Source organism: Phascolarctos cinereus, unplaced genomic scaffold, assembly GCF_003287225.1.
Source record: "Phascolarctos cinereus isolate Bilbo 61053 unplaced genomic scaffold, phaCin_HiC Scaffold_8;HRSCAF=390, whole genome shotgun sequence".
Lineage (NCBI taxonomy): Eukaryota > Metazoa > Chordata > Mammalia > Diprotodontia > Phascolarctidae > Phascolarctos > Phascolarctos cinereus.
The window spans coordinates 72,343,876-72,362,715 of NW_027556291.1; the positions used below are offsets into that span (position 1 = coordinate 72,343,876).

The following is an 18,840-nucleotide window of genomic DNA, read 5'->3' on the forward strand; positions in this document are numbered from 1 at the left end:
TAAGTTCTAGCTCTCACTAAAATCCAAAAGTACATTAAGCTATTAGCCATACCATATCCCACAGTGGATTCATAAAGAGCTAGCAGTCTGCTAAGCCCCCAAGACCTTCTGCATAGGAACTGTTGTCTAACCAGGCCTCTCTGATCTTGTACCTGAACAGCTGATTTTGTTAACCCAAATGTAGGACCTGACATTTATTCCCATTATATTCCATCAGATTAAGTTTTGGCCTGTCATTCTAACAGTGGGCATCATTGTGACTCCTGACTCAATTATCCAACACTTAGTTACCCCTCTTTGCTTTGTTTCATCTGAGAATCAGCCAAGCATCTCAATTTGTACCTTCAGCCAAGTCAATGACAAAAAACAAAAAGGCTAAGAACAGATCCCTGCTGCTCACCTTGAAACTCCCTTCCTGTCTGTCCTTTCCTACCTATGAAGATCACTTGGACTTTAGATTCAGTCCTTCTAGGATATGGATAAGGTTTTATAAGCAGTTGACCTCCCAGCTGTGATGACTTGCCTCTTGAGGTTGACAGAGTCATAGACAGGTAAAAAAGGAAGAAGGAGAGTGGAAGAGAATGAAGAATGCTTTAAAACTATTTTCTAGGCTCATGGTGTTTGCCCTCTCCTTCCCTCCACCCCTTATATTACAAAGGAGGAAACTGAAAGTCAGGGGGAAAAGAACTTGACACCATAGCCTGTGACTCTGAACCTTTCCCACTGTACCTTGCTCCCTCTCAAATCACTTCAGGTCTCAGGCTTGTTTCCTTCTCTGTGAAAATGTGGGTACTAATGATACTTAGACTACCTACATCACTGGGCTACTGTGATGAAAGCCTTTGGAACCCTTAAATTCCTATATCAATGTACATATGCTTATTATGATTCTGAATATGGGAAGTGCCAGCTGGAGGGGGTGAGGAGCTGGCTCATTGGTGTAACCACCATCAGCTCAGCCCAGCTCAGGCCCAAGTTCACCACTGCCCTCTGGTGTCTGAGAAACCTCCTTACTCTTGGTGGTTGGGGCCCATCGCCCATCCTGGGCTTCACTGAGAAGGAAGGAGCTTTTGACAAGGTTTTACCACTTCTTAAGGTGAAGGGAAGAGCAGCTAGGTAGTACAGTGCATAGAGTGCTAGGCCTGGAGTCAGGAAGACTCATCTACCTGAGTTCAAATTTGGCCTTAGACACTTACTAGCTGTGTGACCCTGGGCAAGTCATTTAACCCTTTTTGCCTCAGTTTCCTCATCTGTAAAATAAGTGGGAGAAGAAAATGGCACACTAGTCCAGAATCTTTGCCAAGAAAACCCCAAATGGGATCATGAAGAGTCGGATATAACTGAAACGACTGAGCAACAACAGCAACAAATCATGGGTTGATCACTTGATAATGAGAGTACACCAGGCCACATCTTCTGATAAGAAAAGCCCAATGCCTTTCTCCTTAGATATCATCTTCTATAAATTCTTAACAACAACAAAAAATGAACTCCATTAGAGAACTTTCAAGCCCTCCTTATCAAGAAAGGCAATCAGCTCACCAAAGCTGGTGAAGGTCCTACCAGAGAGAACCATGTCAGGTATCAGGTTTGAATGCTGCTAACACAAGCACCCTCAGAGGATGCAAGGCAACATCCTTGGGCTCCAAATCTTTGTGCCACTGACCATTATGGAAATTTTTTCAACAACAATAAATATTTCTTAAGCCCTTACTATGTGCTAGGCCCTTGAGAGAGAAAAACAAAAATGAGATACCCTTTGTTATCAAGGAAGACCATTTTGCTAGAAGAAAACATAGGCACAGACAAGTCAATACCTAATATATTCAACATGAATACAAAATCACTGTGGGAAGGGGTGGTCAGTATTAACCACTGGGAGAGGCAGGAGAGCTCTCTAGTAGGAAGTGGCACTTATGGGAATCCTTGAAGGGAGCCAGCAGCCCCACAAAGTCAGGCACCAGGCTTCACAGGTCATCTGAGCCAACCAGAGTGATTTCATCATGGGGTCAATGCAAGGAACTAAGTACATTCAAATTATAGGGCTCCCTGAGATGGGGGGAGGGTGGCACAACTTAGGGCTGGAATAGGGAAAACTCAGGGTATAGTTGATTCCAAAGGATCAGATTGGATCTGTGTGGCAGTGATATAATACTGGATCTATCAACAAGATAAAGTACTGGGTGGAAATTCATGAAATACAGTCAGAAACATTTGGGTGAGAACCAGTGGAAGGGGAAAGAGAAGAGAGATTGTAAGTGGAACATGTCACAAGCCATCCAGACAAGAGGAAGAGAGGGATGAAATGGTCCAAAAGCACAGCCCTAGGCAGCAGGATACTGTCATGCTAAGATGCCATAATTATTAGATACTAGTTGAAGGAATTAATTTCTCTGCTAAAAGGAGAACAAAGAAGAAATTCTTGACTTTCAAATCATCTTATCCTTTAGAAAACAAAAATGCAACAAGGGTATCTACTCTTGTGGACATGATTCTGACCAATGTGGCTGGCAAGAAGTGACAGCAAGCTTGGGAGAAAATGACCTTAACATCTCATCTTAGCATTCCTGTCAGATAAGGATCAAAAATTTTTGAGAAAGGGTCAAAGAAACTGGCCAAATGAAATGACATGTGTCTAGCAAAGTGATATATAAATTCTATCTTAAAAAAATAAAGGCTAGGCAGAGTCCCAAGGCTTAAGACAACATAGGAAAAGTGAAATAGAGAACAGAATTCCAACAGCCCCAAAAGAAGGAATTGTCTAAATAGACCAACATGGCTACTCAGGAAACTCAGCAACTGAGTTAGATTTTGAAAATACATATACAGAGGATGGAAGCAAAGGTGCATGAGAAAGGAAGGATGAAAGCATGGCTCCATTCTGTAAGAATGCCAGGAACTCGAAAACACAAAAGGAGCAGAGTCTGGCAATGAATGGATGCTAAGGGTGATCCAAAGCACTCTTTGAGCTATGTTGGAGGCAAGAGGAAGATAAAAGAAGGGACAGCACCACTACTTGGGAGAGACAATCTGGACACTAGAGAACAACTACTCAGCTCATATTTTGCTTCTGTTTCTTCAATCAAGGGGGATGTTCAGATTGAAAAGGTTAGGGAATTCAAGTGGTTAATAGACAACTTGATCCCAAGATCAACGAAATAAAAAAGAGAGCACCCAAGCATCAAGGGAATTCAAGTCCCCAGGTGGCCATGAGATATAAGAACTAAGTTGTTGTTTAGGATCTTGGCAAAGTCACCAAGAATAGGAGAGGTGCCACAAGGCAGAATAGGAAGAAATGTGGGTCTGGTTTTCAAATGTGGGAGAAATGAAAGAATTTTTCAAACTAGAGGCCTAAGTGCTTGACTTGGATTCCTGGCAAATTGGGAGAAAGTATTATGAAAGGCTTGTAAGAAGGCCCACATCAGGGAAAGGCCTGATGAGAACAGGAGAAGGGAACAGACAGGCTTTCATAGCCAATTCGCTGCAGCAGACCACATTTTCACAGTAACACTGTTGAGTGAGTGGTAGAGAAAATATAAGACCCTTCAGTGTTTACTGACTACATTGAACTCAGCAGAGCAAAATTTAGCCTTTGGGACTCTCCTTAGGAAAGGTGGCACCCTCGCTCAGGTGGGGACTGAGCAAGCTGACAATTTTCAACCCTGAAATTCTATCATTCTCATGGCATTCTTCTCAAAAGGGGGGCTTCCTAGAAGATTCAGTACCTGTAACACCTCTGACTCCTGAAAATTTCCATGCAGACCCCCATTTCAGGAGAGAGAGACAGAGAGAGAGAGAGAAAAAGCCAAAGTATCAAAAAAATTTTAAAAAAGAGAGAGGAAAAGTTACAAGAATGGAGACAAAACAAAGAAAATTGCAAGAATCTTAAAAATTCTAAAAGTAATGCTACATACAGTCCAGAAAACTTGGGATGACACAAAAAAATAGATAACTACAAAAATATTAACAACCAAAACTGATGAGCATGAAAGAGATAACAAATGAATCTATTTCTAAAAGAGAAACTGGAACAGCTTATCCAGAAGCTGCCACATTAAAACCAAATCATAAACTCAAAGACTCATGAGTGAATGCTTACAAACATTTCAAAAACTCAGCAATTCTTTTGTTGCAAAAACTGTTTTTAGAAAAAAGAGAGAATAGTGTGTTCTACTCAAGCTCCAACAGTTTCAGAAGGATGTTGATAATCTGGAGAAAAGCTACAGAAGTGCGAGCCCAATGGCCTTGGCCTCCCACCATAACATGATCAGTTGAAAACCTAGGAGCTGTGTATCCTGGAGAAGGGAATACTGGAGTGGGAATAATAACTGCCTCCAAGGCCTGTTTGGTAACCCCAGATGGAAAAATCAGAAGCAAAGGGCAGAAGTGGAAAAGAGGCCAACTGAAGCTAGACTATGTTACAATGAAATTAAAAAAAACAAAAAACAACTATCATCTGGACAGGTGATTTATTCAACAAGGCGTACAGTTGCAAAAACAAATCAGGCCCAAAGCTCTCAGTAGCACAAAAGGCCTTGAACCCTTGTTTCTATATGGTTAATACACAATTTGGAGAAAGTGATAAACAGGATGTAAAGATTAAGCCACCTAATTTCTTTTTTAGTAGAGGGAATAGGGAGACACTCAGGTAAGTGGTAGAGGGGTATCCTTGTGGTTGAGTGATAGTGGGGAGGGGGAGTAGTCTTGCAAAATCATTAAAATCAGGTGACTCACATGGAGCTGAATCTTAACTTCACAAAATGGTGGATAAAGGCAAAATGGAGTCCCTAACGTTAATGTAACAAGTGCAAGAAAATGATTCCTAGTGCTATCAATCAACCAATCAGCATTTCATAAGGTGCTGAATGCTGAGAACACAGATCAAAATCAAACAATCCCAGCCCTCAAGGAGCTGACATGTTTGGGGGGTGGGGGGAGGACATACACATATACAAAATCAGGATATACAAGGTAAATCCAAAATAAATACAATGGAACTTTGTAAGAGAGGCACAAACAGCTAGAGGGCAAACAGGAAAGGCCTCATGGCACAGCAGCATTTGAGCTGGGCTTCAAAAGGAAATTAAGGATTCTGAGAGGTAGAGATGAGGAGGGAGGACATTTCAGGCACATGGGACAGCCTGTACAAAGGCATGGAGACAGGAGATGAAATGGTGTAAGAAATAGCAAGAAGACAAGCCATTCCCCAATTGATAAATGGTCAAAGGATATGAACAGGCAGTTTTCAGATGAAAAATTAAAGCTATCTATAGTCATATGAAAAAATGCTCTAACTCACTACTGATTAGAGAAATGCAAATCAAAGCAACTCTGAGGCACCACATCATACCTATCAGATTGGCCAACATGACAAAACAGGAAAATGATAAATGTTGGAGAAGATGTGGGAAAATTGGAACAGTAATGCATTGTTGGTAGAGTTGTGAAATGATCCAACCATTTTGGAGAACAATTTGGAACTATGCCCAAAGGGCTGTAAAAATGTGCACACCCTTTAACCCAGCAATAGCACTTCTAGGTCCATATCCCAAAGAGATCAAAAAAAAAAGGGAAAAGGACCCACATGTACAAAAATATTTATAGTAGCTCTTTCTGTGGTGGCAAAGAGTTGGAAATTGAGGGAATGCCCATCAATTGGTGAATGGCTGAATGAGTTGTGGTATATGAATGCAATGGAATGTATTGTGCTATAACAAATGATGAGTAAGTGGACTTCAGAAAAACCTGAAAACATTTATATGAACTGATGCTTAGTGAAGTGAGAAAACCAGAGCATTGTACACAGTAACAGCCACATTGTGCAATGACTAACTTTGATAGACTTAGCTCTTCTCAGCAATGCAAGGATCTAAGACATCTCCAGAAGTCTCATGATAGAAAATGCTATCCACATCTGGAGAGGGAATTGTAGAGTCTGGATGCAGATCAAAGCATACTATTTGCTCTTTTTTTTTCTTCTGTTTTGTTTTGTTTTTTTCTTTCTTGTGGTTCCTCCTAAATATGTTTAATAGGAATGTATACGTAGAGCTTATATCAGATTGTATGCCATCTTCGGGGAGGGGGAGGGGAAGGAAGGGGAGAACTCAAAAGCTTATGGAGGTGAATGTTGAAACTAAAAATTAATTAAATTTTTTAAAAAATAAAGCATAAATATTAAAAAAAGAAATAACCAAGAAGGCCAATTTGGCAAGGCCTTGGTCATGTGTAAGACTAGAAAGCAGTAGGGAGCAATAGGAAGAGCACTAGATTTGTGCAAGTCCCAGGACTTAAGTTTAAATCCTGCCACTGGCATTTACTACCTATATGACCTTGGGCTTCCATTTCTTATATAAAAATGAAGGAGTTAGGATACCCTCCAAGGCTTCTTTCATCTCTACATCTATAGAAAGCTTGTGATCCTATGAAAGGTAGGCTGGGCCCAAGCTGGGAAGGGCTTTAAAAGGCAAACAGGAATTTGCATTCAATTCTCATGACAATAAGGAGTTTCTTTAGCAGGACCATGACATGGTCTGAGCTCTGCTTTAGAGATATGACTTCGGTTAACTGTGTGGAAAGGGAAGAGACTTGAGCCAGGGAGATAATCCACCAGCAAGTTGTTATGAGGATCCACAGGAGAGCATTGGCTATGTGAGTAGGCATAAGTGAAAGGATTTGAGAAATGTAGTAAAGGGAGAATCTTCAAACCGACAAATGGTCACTTGTGATGTGAGGGAGAGTAAGAAGCTCAGGATGACTCCAAGGTGACTGGAAGGATGGTTTCATTCTTGACAGATATAGGGAAGATCAGAAGAAAGATGGATTTGGGGAAGGAGGGAGAGAAAGAAGTTCTCTTGATGATATACAGAGTTTGAAATGCCTATATCAGAGATGTCCAAATGGCAGTTGGTGATTCAGGACTAGAGCTCAGGAGAGAGGCTAGGGCTGGAAACTTAGACCTGGGACTCATCTGCATACAGGTAATATTTGAATCCATTGACCAGAGTTCAGTAAGAGAAAAGGGCCCTGAGTAGAGCCTTAAGGTACATCTACATTTAGGATGTATTAGATGGATGATGATCCCAGCAAAGAAGACTGAGAAGAAATGACTAGACAGGAGAACCAAGAGAGACCAGCATCATCAAAACCTAGGGGGGAGAGGATAGCCAGGAAGAAAGGATAGTCAATAGTGTTGAATGCTATAAAAAAGGCAAGAAGGATGAGAACTGAGAAAAGGCCATGAAACTGGTACTTGAGAGATCACTGATAACTTCTGAGAGACAAATTTCAGTTGGGTGATGGGACTGGAAGCCAGAGAGGGTTTGAGAGATAACTGAGAGAAGTGGAGGCCACGAGTATAGACAGTTGTTGCATTTGCTCCATTCCCTCTCAATCCTAAAACCCAAAACCAACCTGTCTAGAGCCTTCCAATCCCTCAAGCTATTGTCTTCCTTCTCCTTTTCCTTCTCCTTCTCTTTCTCTTTCTCTCTCTCTCTCTCTCTCTCTCTCTCTCTCTCTCTCTCTCTCTCTCTCTCTCTCTCTCTCTCTCTCTCTCTCCCTTTGTCAGGTCAAGTCCTAGAAGAAGCTTGTCATACTCATTGCCTCCACTTCCTCTCCTTCTAAAACTCTCTCCACCTGGAGTTTTCACAACACTGCTCTGACTTTCTTCAGTTCTGAGCTGTCTGACCCCTCCTTCTTAGCTGCCTTTACTGGCTCATTCATCCATATCACTCATTTTGGGTCTCTTGCAGCATTTAGCCTGTTATACAAGAACTAGCTTATATAAATTAAATGCCAAGTTTCAGTCCTAATTCAGGAAAGTGTTTACTAAGGCCTAGAGTGATAAGGTTTTGGTCTGTGCCGCAGAAAGGTGGGGGGAGTACCCACATGGATGAATTCTCATATCCTTGAAATATAAAAATTATCACTCACCTGAAAAGGCCTCCTTAACTGATGAGGCCATGTCAACAACCATCTTCTCCTGCTCTACCCTGCCTTCTTGACAGAATGCTATCAAGCCTAGCTTGTCTTCCTCCAGACAAAAAGGTCAAAATATAAGTATTGCAGAGATACAAGATAGAAAAAATCTGGTTGAGGGGGGCCTTTGACAGAGAGTTTGGCTATTCATTCCTATAACCTCTAGAATCACAGAGCTAGAGTGAGAAGGAGCCTTAGACACCATCTAGTCCAAGCCTACCCATTTTACAGATGAAGGTGAAGGATTTGTCTACAGTCACATACACATAGTAATAAATGGCAAAGCTAGGATGTGAACCCTTGTCCTCCAATTCCCAATTCAATTCCCTTTCCACTTTGGGCAACAGGATTGACTAGCTTGGAGTGGTACAAAAGGCATTTGGGAGCTGCACTGGCATCTTCCAGGAGTGGCATGGCTTCCAGCACTGGCTGTCCTAAAATGGGCAGGCCAAGGCCTCCAGATTATCTACAGGCTATGCTCTTGGAGCATCTACACTTTTGTTTCTGACATAAAATGGTAGGTTTTTTTATGTTCATTTCACTGATATCCCATAAAAAACAATAACTAAGAGCTAATTCATTTTCATGAAGTTTTATCTACAGTGAGAAGCAGGAATAAGTGGGATAACATGAGCTCAGAGTGACCTAGTATATGGAAAGTCAGCTTCAGAGCAGGGAGACCCAGGTTCTAGGCTCTTAGAGGCAGCTAAATGTAGTTGAAGCCAGGAAGACCTGAGTTGAAACCCTGCTTCAGACACTTCCTAGAGGCACAAATTCCACAAGCACCATTTAAGGAAAGAGCCCAGGTCAGAACATGTCCTCAGTTTCTCAGTTGGATGTCCTACTTTGGGATTTCTCTGTCTTTTCCAACATGCTCCCACATCAGAACCTTTCCCAGGGCCTCCCCACCCTAAACCCCTACTTCTCAGCTTCTTTATGTGTGTCTCCTCCATTGGACTGAGCTCTTCATGGGAAGGGACTGCCTTTTGCCTCTTTTTGTATTTCCAGTGCTTAGCAAGTGCCTGGCACATACCAGGAGCTTAACATATGTTTATTGTCTGACAGGTGTGGTGTGATTCTGGACAAGTCATTTAGGGTTAGAAACTGTAAGCCTCAGTTTCCTCATCAGTAAAATGGTGATAGTAAGGACAATACCTACCTGGTAGGGTGTCATGAAGGTCAAATAAGATAACATATGTAAGATGTTTGCCACAAACCTTCAAGTGCTACATAAATTGTAGCTATTATAATGATTGTACATGCAGGCTGATCAATCCATCTTTTGAGCTCTCGGTGTCCTATGAGCTCCCTGAGGGTTGGATAAAGGAGTGTACGTACTGGGAGTTTCTTATTGCACTGAATTCCGTTGTCTGCTCTCCCCCACCCCCCAAAAAGCACTTACTTTCCTAATGTGCTTCAAGCTGACGAGGGGCTTTCTTCACAAAAGCCCTAAGAGGCAGGAAATGTGGGTCTGAGAGGTCAAGCAACTGTCCCACAGTCACACAGCCTACCTCAGAACTCAAGTCACCACTTCCAAAGTTAGTTAGTCACAAGCCTTTATTAAGTATTTATCATGTGCCGGGCACTGTGCTACAGTGCTAGGGATACAAAGGACAAAAGGCCCCTGCCCTCAAGGGGTGGACCTCCTAATAATGCAGGAAACAAAATGTAAGTAAATAGGTCTTCCATATACACAGGGTAGATGGAAGGAAAACTGGAAGGACTGGGCAATTAGCGCCTCCTCTAGAACAGGGCACTTGAGCTGAATCTTGAGGAAAGCTAGGGAAGGGAGGTTGAGGCAAGGGGACAGAGCATTCCAGGCATGAGGGAAAGTCAATGCAAAGGCTCAGAGATGGGATGCTGTATCCACAAAAGGTCAGTGGTGCTGGCTGGTAGAGGGCATGGAGAAGAGTCAAGAGTAAGCAGACTGGAAAGGTAGGAGAGGACCAAGTTATGGAAAGCTCTAAATGTCAAACAGAGGTGTTTATATTTGATCCTGGAGGTAACAGGGAGCCAATGGAGCACACTGAGCGGGAGAGTAACATGGTCCCTTTAGAAAAATCACCTTCGTAGCTGAGCCAAGATGGACTGGAATAGAGATAATAGTTAGAAGGTTATTGAAATAGTCCAGAGGAGAGTGATTAGGATCTGAACTAGCAGTGACTGTGTGAGTGGAGAGAATGGGACATATATAAGATGCTGTGAAGGTAGAAATGACAAGATTTGCCAAGGGACTGGACCTGGAAGATGAGTGAGAGGTAGTGAACCAAGGCTGTGAACCGGGGTGACTGGATGGTGGTACCCTCTGAAGTAATAGAGAGGTTTGGAAGAGGGAGGGATTTGGGGGAAAAGACAATGAACTCTGTTTGGGTTGTATTGAGTTTGAGGTGCCTGTCTGATGGACATCCAGTTTGGGATGCCCAAGAAGCAGCTGGAAGTATGTGGGCATAGCTCAGTGGAGAGACTAGGGCTATATACACAGATATGGGAAGCATCTACATGGAAAATGAGCATTGAAAGCATGGGAGTTAATGAGATCACTGAGCAATACAGTAGATGGTAAAAAGAACAGAGCTCAGGACAGAGCCCAGAGGCACATATGCAGTTAATGGCAATGGCCCAGACCAAGAGCTAGCAAATTTTGAGAACTGCTGCCTACTGCAGATCCCAAGAACGGGCTACAGACAGGCTGTACATAGGCCTCTACATCCTACCCATGTGGTTCCAGGGCAGAAAAAAGTTTCCAAATTGCTCTCCTTGAATAGCAGCTTTGCCCCTCACTTGAGAGCTCCCTAGGGAGAGAGGAGGAGTCAAGGCCATAGCTAGTGACAACATCTGAGAGAACCCAGGAGGATGCTGGCTATCAGCCTGGCCCAGAGAGTCAGATCTCAGGACCCAACTTGGATTGGAATCCTCAGACATGAGTCCCAAATCTCTTCCTGGAAGTGGATCCTCTCTAATACTTAATCCTAAACCTTAGACCCTGACCTTCCATGTCTTCCATTTTTCTTTTTGAAAGCTAAAAAGCAAAGCATGAGGCTATGGGCATGAGGACTTTGCAACTCAGTTATATTTTGACAGGAAGAAAAGGTGTCTATTGTAGCAGAACTTAGGAAAGTTCTATTTCAGTCAATAAGCATTTACTAAACATCTACTATGTATAAGGCACTGGGAGAAGATACAATGATAAAGAAGATATGACCCTGCCTTTAAGAAGGTTAAAATATCACAGGAGAAACTAGATTCATACAAATAACAAGAAAACAGTGCAGAATTTGATACCTGCATGAGGTACAAAAAGACTTGGAAGATTTCATGATTCCCTCCAACAATGGGAATCAAAAAAGACTTCATAGAGGTTTGAGCTGGGCCTTGAAGGATGGGTGAAATGTCAGCAGAGAATGGGGGAGGAAGGGCATTCCAGGTGTAGGAACCAATATGAACAAAGCAATATGCAAACATGGAAGAATGGACTACTTTAGGCCAACACAAAATAAACATGAAATGCCAGGATGTCAGAGGCAGAAGACACCTCAGAGGCATCCAGGCCAATCCACGTCTAAATGAGAATTCCTTCTATAGCGTAGCTGACAGGGGTCCTACAGCCTTTGCCACCTCCCAAGGCCAACCACCCCATAGAGATAGCTCTGATTGTTAGGAGGTTCTCCCTTGTGGCAATGGGCCTGACATGTCAGTCTAAGCTTAGCATGCTGCCTACTGGAATGCTCATGAAAGACATCCACAAGTCACACTCATGTTTCTCCCTACCACATTTGAGTACTGAATTGGTCCCAGGCAGATATTCTGGGAGCAGTGAGAAGGAAGGTCGAAAGCAAGAGCCCCCCTAATGGTGGTGGCAGGACTTTTTGGAAGAACTCATTGTTTTCCTCCCTTGAAAGGGGTACCCTTCCCTCTGCTTCATCTGATTGATCATAGGCTTGACTGTTATACTTCTGAAAATACACTGCATGCAATAACAATTGTGGGAACAAACTTTACACAGGAATGCAGCAGGTTTAAGAAAAACTACAATCAGCAAAACCTTTACAAGGTCACTCTGTGATTCTTAGGGCAAAAGCTGGCAGAACACAGTCTACACAATGTCCCTACAAAGCTACACCTCCTTCCTTCCCACGGGAAGATTTTCTAGTCCTTGAAGAAGATACAAGGATTGTCTATAATGCTCTTCTATCTAACTTATGAGTACAAAGAAGAAACATATTTGCCAAGTCAAACTGATACAGGAAGAAATGTGACAGAACCATGAACATTCCTGAGATACTCCAATCATGGGAAAGAAGGGGAGTGACTAATGTGATCAATATCTTCCCTGGTTTTTAAAAAGGCTCAACCCCAACAAAGAGACAAGTCTAAGACTTGCTCCCTGTCTTGCTGTCTCTGACTTGGAGAGCTCAGTGGGAACAGCTCTCCTTCTCTCTCCCTGGACATCGGCTTGCAAGTGGGCTCTGCTGGAGGAGACCAATGCTCTCAGAGCCCATCTCCAAGGAGGCCCTAGCTTTTCGAAGAGATCAGGAACTCTCACAGCCCGCCAGCAAGAAGGTCCAGCCCGGATTCTGAGAAAGGTATTTGTCTTGCTCTAGCCTAGCTTTGCCTAGTTAGCTCAGGTCCAGCTTTGGTCCCCAAGGATACATGTGTCTGCTCCCTTCTGTCAACAAGTCTTTTCTGTCTGTGATATGTCTGTTACTGTGGGAAGTTCTTGCTAATATAAATTCCTCATGATTTAATTCCTATTTTGATGAATGATGGTTTACATATGTTTTTGAGCTAAAAATTCTCAAGATAATCAATGAGTATTTTAATTCTACATGCTTAATATAGTCATGCTACTGTTTTCAAGGAAAGACATATAAGAGTAAGAGATTAGGAGGACTTTTAGCAAAAGCAAAAAGGTGTAAAAGGAACCCAAGGCCAGGGTAGGCTTATTTCTCACAATTCTGGTTGGAAATCATAACACAGAATTTTGAAAGAAAGAAGCATCACTTAACACTGTGGAATTTGGATTTCATGTAGCCCGCAATGGGCAGCAGTGAAAGACTGTGAACAGTGGGGGATATAATCGAAGCTGTGCGTAAAAAGTATTGAGATGTTTTTAACCAGCAGGGAGGCTGGACTAGAAGGGAGAACAGAGTGGAAGCAGGAGCATCTATTGGGAGGTTGTTGCAATAAAATGTGTGACAGGTTAGGAGGGCCTGAACTAGGCTGGTAGCAGAAGGGATGGGAAGGTGCAGGTTTGGGAGCCATTTGCCAGAATCCTAACCAAGGCAGCTTAGATGAAAAGCTGGGGCTGCAATGCAGCCCAGGTCAGTGGGCTGTGAATGGACAGATCAAGAAGGAGAGAGATAAGGAGAGGGCTAGAAAAAGAAAGAATAAAAAGGAGAAAAGGGTTTTTTTTCCTTTGGTGCTTCTTTTGTAAACTTTTAGGAACTTCCATAATAAATAACCCCTTCTGCATACCTGCAAAAGCCAACTAGGGGAAGGATGCAAGTACCAGGCTGGGGGAGTGAACTAGATGACTCAGGAAGGTACTTCCCAATCCAATTCTAGGCTGTCCTTCATCAATTATTTCATAGGCCAATTCTACTGTCTATGATTATAGATTTCTAACTGAAAAGGCCTTTCAAGATCACATAATCCAAACTCTGCATTTCAGACATGAGGTACTGAGGCCCTCGTGGGAATTAAGGGACTTCCCAAATTAACATAATTAATTAGTGGCAGAGACAGAATTTATACTCGGGACCTCTTTATACCAAATCCAGAACTCTTTCAATGGTTTTAGGTTGAGAGGCCAACGCATCTCCTGCACTACTAGGCTAGAAGGGACATCCATATCATTCTGCCACCTGGCAAGGTCTTTGGTTGCAGAGGGTGGCAAGGAGTCATGCCCCTGAGCCCTCTGTAGTACCTCAGTAACCTGGGGGCCCAACTATGGAAAGAAATGGAGAGAAGTAAGACCTCTCACTCTACTAAGTGAGGGTGACCTCAGCAGTGCTCCATTCGAGCCACATCTTGGGATTTACACTTCTCAATCATGCTGTCTAGCTAAACAGGAAATGCTGTCAGGCCACATCTCAGCCAGCTAGACTCCAGCCCTGAATTCCTTACTGCTACACTGGCCTGGGGCCATTGAAAAATGGGAGCTAAAGTGGAAATGGGGCTTGAGTGATGGAATGTTGATTAATGAATAACTGGGCTGGAACCCATCACATAGAAAGGCAATGAAGTAGAATGTGAGTCAGGACACCATGGTTCTAGTTTCAGCTCCATCACTAGCAAGCTCAATGACCTCAGGGCTCCCTTCTCTGGGCTTCAGTTTCCTCATCTATAAAATGAGAAGGTAGTATTAGATGGTCTCCAAAGTCTTTGTCACTTCCAAAATTATGTGATTCTATTCTGAAAGTATCATACGGCCCCACTTCCCACTGTGACAAGAAAGGGGGAGGGAGAGGTTCTTTGACTCCTGACTTCTTCGGGCATTGGGACCAGGAGACCTGAGCTTGAGGTGGTTAGGATGTGCCACCTACTGATTCATGTCCTTAACTAGTCATGTCACCATCACCACCTCCAACCTTACCCTCTCCCACAAACTCCAAATATAGAATAAGTTGGAGATAGAAATGAGGTCTCAAGTTCCTTCCATTTTGCAATCTCTGATTTCATGTCCTCCAGAGGAGCTGTGTTCCCCATTCTTTAGTCTCCCTTTCTACCTATTTGGGTGTCCAGTCAATTCTTGGGTGCCTAGTTTTCTCCTGCTCATTACCTCAGAGAGATCACACACTGCCATTTCTTTAGCCATCTCATTCCTCTGCAGAGGCCTACAACTGGAGGCGGTGTGGTAGAGTGGGAAGAGGGGTAGACTTGGAATCCGAGGTCCTGAATTTAAATTTTGACTTTGCCTCTTACTGCCAGTATGAGTTCCTTGGTAAACTGCTTGAGCCTCTTTGTGCTTCAGTTTCCTCATCTATAAACTGAAGAGAGTCAATAAGTTGATGTCTAAGGTCCATTCTAGCTCTGTACCTACAAATTTGTGACCTTAAGTTCTAGCCTCTTATCCTAGCTTTAGTTCCATATTTACAGATACATCCCTTTGTATCATCTCAATAGGCTTAAAACCCAATTTACCAAACTCTCTACCCACATCCCTGAGATCTCTCCGAATTTTCTCATTTTTATAAATAGCACTGTCAGTCTTTCAGTGCCCTAGAAGTGAAATCTCGGTGACATCTTTGTCTTTTGTAGCCTCGCCAGTTCCCACTGATAACAAATCCTTTGCAGATTCTCTCAGTCGTCCCTTCCTCTTTATTCACGCTGCTACAGTTCAGGCCTCTTCTAACCCTAATTCTAACCCTCAAATCAGAATCTGTACAACTGCCTCCCCTTGCTGGCCTCCCAGACTTGGCTCCACTTTCAATTCATCCTGTGCCACAATTTTATATGAAATAGCCTAAAGCACTGCTTTTATGATGTCACCATTCTGCTCTAAAACCAGCATTGGCTCCCAATTGCCTGTCACAGAAATCAGTGACCTAGACAGGGATACTCTACTAGGTCTTCTGTGGCCTCAAAGTTGGCTAACAAATCCAATTAGACCCAAGGAAAATTTAGGAAGTAAAGTCTTTTGTTAGCATGGACTAAGCTGTAAAGTATTCATATTAACTGGGGAATTTACACTTTAAAAGAACTCAGTATCTCTCATGAATCCCTGGGAAGTGGTAGAACATTTGCCTCCTATGGCTGCCCTCCTGGGTATCTCCTGCATACCCCAAGCTTATCTTCTACCTCCATCCAGGCTTTACTTTTCTTTTGCTTCACCCTTTCTAGAATGTCCTCCCCATGGTCCCTACCTCTGTCTGAAACCTCACTTTGCTTTGAGATCCAGCTTGGAGTCCCACCTCTTTTTTAACCTGTTCTCCTTTCACACATGTGTGTGTTTAGCACACCAGTGCCTGGCACTTGGTAAATGCTATGTAAATGCTAGTTATCAGTATTAGTGTTATTGTTATTATTATTATTATTATTATTATTATTGGTATATCCCAGTTGGCTTTTAAGCTTCTCTACTGTAAGCTGGACCTTCTATTCTCCCACACACAACATAGCTGATGGAGAGGGTGGCTCTGGAGCTCTCAAAGGGCCTACAGTTGGGTATGCCAACGACATCTTAGTTCCCTCCTTTAGCCTCTACATTCCTTGACAATATCCATATCATCTCTACTTTTTTTTCCAATTCCAGCTACCACCAACCACTGTTGAATTTTGCTGAATAGGCTATTTTCAATTGAAAGACTGAGGAAATGGCCAAAGAGGGCGGGGAGACTTGTCAGTGCTAAGATTAGGTACCGATCAAATGAGAATGTCAAGGGGAAGAAACCTCTGCACAGTGCTCCAATTAGCTGAAGCCTCCAGATGGAGGGAGCTACTTGTGGAGAGGCCAGGCTCTGGTAGAGAAGAGAGGAGCTAGGGAATAAGATTATTCGTGTTAACAAAAATGCCACCACTCTGTTCTGGCTACAGGTCATTGATGAGAACAGGCCACCTTCTTTTGGAGGCACTTGGTCTTAGCAAATAGAAGTTAATTAAGCATTCCGGGTTGAAAGTGAGGCCTGTTCCTTAGAAAGTGAGAGGGCGGAAAGAGCCTCCTTCCCACCTTTCCAAGTAGCTATTTCCTCCCTTTCACCCCTCTCTGCGAGCCACGCTGTGCCGTGTCGAAGTCTGCCCTGGGTCCCCTCATCTGGGAAATAATGGGGTTAAACTCAATGACCTCTGAAAAGTCCACCCCGGCGCTCGAGCTCACATCCTGGGTCCCAGGGTTCCAAGCTGCGGCCCATGGCCCATAGCAGCAGGCTGGCAGACTGGCCAGGGGCGCCCCAGCCCCCTGCCCGCCCCTCCTTACTCTGTGCTTGCGGGCAGCCCCCCCCGCCCCCCCCCCGCTTAGCTGGCGCAGAAGGAGCCCCTTCAGGGGCGGGAGGGAGGGGCAGACGCCCCTTCCCAACCCTGAGCCCCTCAAGGCAGCCCTCCCAGCCCCGCCCCGCCCCGAGCCCACCCTGTCTGCGGTCTGCACCCACCTGCGCGGGAGGCGGCGGGCGGGCTGCGGGCGGCCCCAGGGCACCGGCGGGAGGGGGAGGACAGGGGGAGGGGATGGCGGCCCGAGACTTCGGCCCCGCCCCCACCCAGCTCTTTCCGGCCACGAAGACTACGCTGCCCTTCCCGGGCTCCCCCGGGCCTGCGAGGGAGAGAGGCGGGGAGAGAGCCTAGGGGGGCCCGCGGGAGGGGGTCGGCCCGCCACGTGGAGCCTGCCAGGCCCGGGTAGCGCCGCGCCCCCTGATTCCCTCCCTGCCGTGCCGCGCTGGCACTGAGCTAACACTAGGGAATGGCAACTCTTGCGCGCGCCGGACCGCTGGGGGCGGGGGTGGGGGGTGGGGGTGGGGAGGCGGGGAGACGGGGGGCGGGGAAGGGGGGCCCAGAACTGGAGATCCAGGGCGGGCCCTGCAAGCATCTGACTGGTGGAGCCGGCAGACCCCTGAGCTAAAGAGAGAATAGCTTCGATGGCTCAGCGCGGCAACTTAGGGATCAATTTCCCCTAACCGACTTTTCATTCTTTCTCAAAGTGATGCTTTTCGTACTTTTTTATTATTCTCCACCAACAGTTTTTGTTTGCTTTTTGCAAATAATAACTAACGCTTAAAAGTTTGCAAAGCACTTTACACATGTTAATTCCCATTCCCATTTTACGGATGAGGAAAGGGAGACTCAGAGATTGAGTGACAGGGTCACAAAGCTAGTAAGCTTCTGAGGCAGCATTGGACCTCGGGTCTTCCTGACTCCAGGTCCCGAACTCAAACTGCTCAGGTCAGATGAGTTTGCACTCCCACTCCTACCAGCTAAAGAGACCTGTGTAGATATTTCTACAATAAGATCATTTCCAAGCCCTTTCAGTCTCACTAGGTTATGAGTTGGACGTTTTTAAAGATCTCTAAGAAATATTTGCTTTGGGCCATTATTTTGAGCAGGTGGAATTAGAGAGCAAGAGTTGGAAGGGACTTGGGAGATCTTTTACCCCGAACCCCTCAATTTAAAATGAAACCAGCACAGAGAAGCTTTGACTTGCCCAAGGTCACACAGATAATAAGCATCCTAGGTGAAATTTGACTGCCTCCTGTCCTTGGAGGCCAGAGCCAGTGGCTTCTATCCCATCCCTCATATCCTAGGATCCTAGATCTAAGAGCTGGCAAGGATCTAGAGGCCATATAGTTCAACTCCTTCATTTTACAGATGAGGAAACTGAGGCACAGGTCTCAGATGTGACTTACCTTTGGTTACCTGAATAGTGGGGGATAGAGGTGAGGGTTTAGAACAAGGGCTTCTTGTGAGAGAGCCAGGGATTCTTGCGTTGTCCAACACTGACTCCCCAGTTCCTCCTTCCAGGTGTGGGGAACCTGTGGCCTTGAGGCCACATTCAAACTTCACAGAACAAATCCCCTTAATAAAAGGATTTGTTGGGTAAAACTTGGACTCAGTCAAAAGGCCACACCCAAGGACCTAAAAGGCCACATGGCCTCGAGGCAGCAGGTTCCCCACCCCTGTGGACCTTCACCCATGGGGTTGGAACAGCTATCATTACACTCAGTGACCTTGCATCTTTATCTTTATATCTATTTTAGTATGATTTTTACCTTTGCTCCAATTTTGATGATCTGACTTACACAGAGCACATAGTTACTGCTATGTCAGTAAGCAATTCTTTTTCTTTGTTAGGAGAAACAATCTATTCCCTTTTTTTTTTTGTGATGATGTCCCCTGTCTCTCCCAGTGCGTTACAACTGTCTTCCAAAAAAAGAATCCTCT

General features: G+C 44.4%; 1 protein-coding gene across 3 annotated transcripts in view; it reads right to left on the minus strand.

Annotated features, from left to right (window-relative positions):
* The window catches only part of TMLHE (trimethyllysine hydroxylase, epsilon), a 107,502-nt gene extending 90,140 nt beyond the window's left edge, over positions 1-17,362 (minus strand). For all 3 annotated transcript variants that reach the window (XM_020975552.2, XM_020975549.2, XM_020975548.2), the window contains exon 1: positions 17,061-17,362. The gene's annotated coding sequence lies outside the window, so the exon portion shown is untranslated. The remainder of the gene's footprint in view (positions 1-17,060) is intronic.
* Positions 17,363-18,840: the final 1,478 nt, after the last annotated feature.